This window comes from Tachypleus tridentatus, chromosome 11 (assembly GCF_004210375.1).
Source record: "Tachypleus tridentatus isolate NWPU-2018 chromosome 11, ASM421037v1, whole genome shotgun sequence".
NCBI lineage: Eukaryota > Metazoa > Arthropoda > Merostomata > Xiphosura > Limulidae > Tachypleus > Tachypleus tridentatus.
Genome location: NC_134835.1, coordinates 39677857 through 39683352, shown reverse-complemented (window position 1 = coordinate 39683352; position 5496 = coordinate 39677857).

Sequence of the window (5496 nt, the reverse complement as noted above, 5' to 3'; positions counted from 1 at the left end):
AAGTTAAATTACTGTTGAGGATGGTAAACCTTTCCCTGGATCAACAGTGTTGGCCTTGGTATGCTGCATGCAGGTGATTTTCGTGTCTTCTGCTGAACCAGAACATGGATTTTCCCAGATGGCAGTTATTAAGGATGATTGGTGGTTCAAACTAATAAATGATTCTCTTAATGACTTGATGACAATAAAATTAGCTAAAAATAAGACCTGTGATCTTGCAAGCATAGAATTACTGTGCACGTCTGTGGAATCCTGGTGGAAAAACAGTAAAAAAACAAAAAACAGACAATTTGTGAGTTCACATGGAACTCACACACGTAAAGACAACAGAGATACTGAGTCTACATCAGCTTATGTCTCAGTGCTGGATGACTAAATCTACCAGTTTGATTGATATGTCATTTTTAATGGATAAAAGGCTTGTTGCCACTTGCTTTGAAATAATGTTTCAGTGCTATGAATAAAATGATTCTGTTTTTTATAATAATTGTCTCTACTTCTTGTTTTCGGTAATGTCCGGTGAAAATTTTGAGGTGTCCTGCTGAAAATTTAGAATATTTCTACCCTTGGAGAATTAACATAAAACGTTAGTATTTCTAGAAGGATATTAAATATCTTTATCAGCAAAATGTCGATCTGTAAACAGTGTGAACCAACCAAGTAAAGACATCTTGGTAGCTTAAGCGAGGTATAACAATATCAATTTAGTTGGGATATTGAATGAAGATTTAAAGGGATGCTGAGTACTTATCTGAGACAATACCTGATTTTGTCAGCAGAATGTTTTGTGGTATCTACTTTATGACTCCTTGATATCCTGAACTTTGAGTGAAGTATTTTAAATGGCAAAGTGTGGCTGCCAGACTTCATCCAAGAAAACATAACACACCAGTTTCTTGAGTAAGATTAAAAGTGTAATTGTGATTCCTTCCTGAGATGAATAATCTATTATTTGTTGCAGTTCTGACTGGATTTCTTTCTTGAACAAATTTGCATGTACAGTATCTGGCGTTCTGCTGTATAGGGAAACATCAGATCAAGAATTTGAGGTTGAAATTTTCTGCACATACAGGGAAGCAAAGAGCTTTTGGCCCTATAGGTGAATATTGTCTTAACTAAGCTGAAAATGTTTACCAAATCAGACAAGGGATGAAGATAAATATTTATATGATGAATAATGATCATCCAAAGGCATTGATCTGTAAAGTAAAAAAAATATTTCTTATTTCCAAGAGATTCTGTGGATAAGAAATAAAATTTTATTTGGATTTAGAAATACTATGTAATTTACTACTATACTTGAACTAGAGTAACATTACCTTCTTCAGAACGTCATAACTCCATGACGTGAAGAAGGTGATGTTAACTAGTTGTGTTTACCTAGTTTACAACTGCTAAATTATGGATGGCTACCATACATAACTATCGAGAGCAGCTTTACACAAAATGGGAACAAAACATATCCTCATGAACCTCCAGTAGACTTACAATGAAGTCTCATCAGAGGATGAAGTATAGAAGTACTACTTACTAAATAAGCATGACATGTACAGACGTCACAAACGTTCATATGTGAGAAAGAAAAGCAAGTATCATCTGTGGATCAAGCATTGTGAAAAGGAACATCAAAAGTAAACTTCATGAACAGTGTCAAAGATCTCTGCTACATATTCTATTCCTGAAACTAAATTTGTAAATACTAAAAAACAAAATGCAGAGACTCAGCTCTTGTTATCAGTAACACATTTGTGTGTTTTATAATAGTTACACAAACTGTAAATTTGCATTTGTTTATATTTCAAGAATAAATGCAAGGATCTTAACATACTTTCAATCTACTGCCCACTTCCTTTGAGAAGCTGTCTCTGTAAAATCTTAGGATGGCTAACACTAGTCTCGTTTGTTTCCTTGAGTCAAACAACCTCTAACCAACCCAATGTGGATTTTGATGACAGAGCTTCACTGTGGACCACCTGATTTGACTTGAAACTTCAATGAAGGAAGCCTTTTTCAAGACACATCTTGTTGTTGTTGTTCTTTTACCTTAAGAAAGCTTGTGATACCAGGTGGAGATATAGCACTTTGTGAGACTTCCACTCATATAGGTTTTGTGGCTGTTTGAAACACATTACATTTCCAATACCTAATCACCCATTGATAAAAAAATGGAAATATAACTTTTTTCCAAAACTCAGTCTAATTACCTACTGATAAATAAAATAGAAATAGTAGAAATATAATACTTTATTTAATAGCTAATCACTTGTGATTTATTAATCAACTATAACAAATGTCGCATTTGTGTCGTATTATATTAATCTACTGATATCAATCGTGTATATTTAAATTTTAATATTCACAAGAATGCAAAATCAGCAATACACACAATTTAATTTTCAACAACAGTTCGTTTGTTTGTAGTTAAGCACAAAGTGTTAAAGGGCTGTCAATGTCCTTCCCACCACGGGTATTTGAATCTGCTTTCTAGCATTATAAATCCAGCAGATATAGCGCCTTGCCTGAAGAAAATTTTAGCGAAAGCAATTGAATAAGTTAAAGAAAAATCTTTATTCTCGATCACATGAATTTTTTTATAGCAAAGACCCTTCAGGTTATCTGCTGTGTCCTCTGAAGGGAGTTAGTCTTCTACAATTTCAACTAATAACACAATTTATCTCCATCTTATATCGTTTGGGCAGTTAACCAAAACTGGAAAGAATAATGACTGTAATCAGTGAAAGCTTGCAGAGCTCAATGTTTAACTGTCTTAAAGTTTCTTCCATGAAATTATTTTATAAGATGAATTTAATAACTTGTTTGTATCAAATTATAATTATATAATGTAGACAGTACTATAGAAAAGTGTTGAGAAAACGTCTGTCAAAATTAGATTTCAGACTACTTTCAAAAAATAATGGTTTGGTTTGAATTTTGCACAAAGCTACACAAAAGCTATCTGTGCAAGCCGTCCCTAATTTAGCAGTGTAAGACTAGAGGGAAGGCAGCTAGTCATCAACACCCATTGTCAACTCTTGGGCGACTCTTTTACCAACGAATAGTGGGATTGATCCTCACATTATAACGTCCCTACCGCTGAAAAGGCGAGCACGTTTGGTGTGACGGGGATAGGAACCCGCGACTCTCAGATAACGAGTCGAGTGCCTTAATCACCTGGCCAATAATAATGGAAGGTAAATCACAGGTGAAACATTAAAAGTTTATTCACCTGCATATTTAGTATAACAGAAACTCAGTGGAAGTGCTTGAGTTTAGCACAGTTAATATTTTCTATGTCTACCATTTGCACTAATAATTGCAGACAGTCTGTAAGGCATTTCTGCAACAAGTTTAATCAAAGTGTCCTTTTGGACTTTACTCCAAATCCTCTCATACACTCCATAAATTTTCTTCATAATTAACTTTTGATTTGTCAAGTTTTTGATCTATAAAGTTCCAGATTTGTTCAACTGGGCTGAGATCAGAGCTCTTTGGGGACCATCACTCCAACAGTTTCTTTCTTAGCTAAGTAATTTTTGCTTAGGTTGGATGAGTGTTTGAAATCATTAACTTCTTGACAGTACAATCCAGTAATATGCAAACCACTGGGTATACTTTGACAGATCAGTATCTGATGGTAGTTGCACTGGTCCATTGTTTCAGCTATTTTACAGATATCTTCTGTCACCTCAGCACAAAAACACCACCAAACCATCACACTGGTTCCCCCTGTACATCATGGTAGATGCTCTATATTGAGGTAAATATATTTCACTTTTTTTTTCTTCTGCTGGATGTATAACCTATGTTATGAACCAAATATTGCAGACTTTAACTCAACTGTCCATAACACCCCTTTCCAATCATCAACAGTACGGTTTACGTAATTTTTAGCAAATTTCAGTATCTTGACAATACTTGAAAGATGAGGTCAAGGTTTTCTTAACTGCTACATGACCAAATACTCCATTCTCATTTTGTCTCCTTGATACTGTAGATCTGGTCACTTTTCTGTTATTTGGTACATGGTCGTTTATCTCATAGTTTGAGATCAACAAAAGTCTTCCTTCTGCTTCAAAGACTGCATAAACAAAGATATTAAAAACATCGGTATCATTTAATTTAGGTGTTCTACTTTTCCTTTCATATTTTCAAATTTACACATCTCAGTCTCTTGATCTATGGTGTACTTGACAGTGTTTGGGAAGCATTTCAAGTCAGCAACAATTTGTCAGAGTCCAACAAACATCTCATAAACCTTTTACATAATCTCTCTGCTCTACTAACTATGTTCTGTGCTTTTTTGGAAAGTGTAATATTGTTGTGTATGCTGGTGGGTGTGGCAAGAGGTGTCTGATTTTCTATCTGATAGCTCTGTAACTAAACAAGATACAAAGCTATAAATATGTTTCAGTGATGATGGTAATATAGTGAGTAATATATGTTAAATTTTGTACTTATAGTTGTGAATAAATTTGAAAAGGGGACAGTCTATAATAAAAACTGTCACATTTGTCACAGTAGGAGAAATTTGGGATTTTAAAGAATATTGCTTTATAAAAGTAAGAAACTAAAACTTATACTATTGTAAAATATAGATTTTTAGCTACAATTTTATGCTATACTAATTAGTAGAACGTAAAAATAGTTTAATTAAATCCTGAATGCAAATCTTTAAAATCCTCATGACACGTGCAGTAAAGGATGTATGTGGACACAGCTAAATTGTGTATCATTCTCTACATGAGCAAGAACCTAATGAGGTATTTACTTGAACTTAAAGAGTTAATAAAAGTGCAATCATATCAATTGTCATGAAATTATAAACCTGTAAAATTAGATATTTTGGTTATTTCAATATTTAAAAAATTGAATTATAAATATATATATGCTTGTTTGTTATTACGTACAGAGCTAGATAATGGTATATTTTGTGATGTCGAGTTTCAGCTTCATTATTTATTTTTGACTTCAAGATTTTAAGCTTTGGCAATTTGAGAGAGGGAGCTCACAAATCAAGGATCTCAAATTTGATTCCAACTAACATCAAAATTGCTCACTATTTGTTTGATATGACAAAACTACAAAGGCTATCTCTGTTGCTGCCACTCATTTTGAGTTACTGACTGGAGGAAAGACAAACAGCTAGCAACACTCACTGCCAACTTTTCTGGTTTTACTTGTACATACCATGATTTAAGAACACTGTATTAATCAGTTAATGAAGCAAGTCCAGTCTGATTAAAGTATTCATCTTTTCACTTCAGGTTCATGCTTTTATATAGCTTACAACATATCTGTATTCCTTCAGCACATATGAATATCTCAACAACAGGATTTCAATGTGAATCTCATAACTCAGTGAGCAGACAATATGACAAAACATTATTGATCATAATTACAGAAGTGACTGGCTATAATGAGCAATTTGCAATTCTTATGGTGTGAAGCATAATTATAATTAATTATACTTGTCATACAACAGCAGTATTATACCTA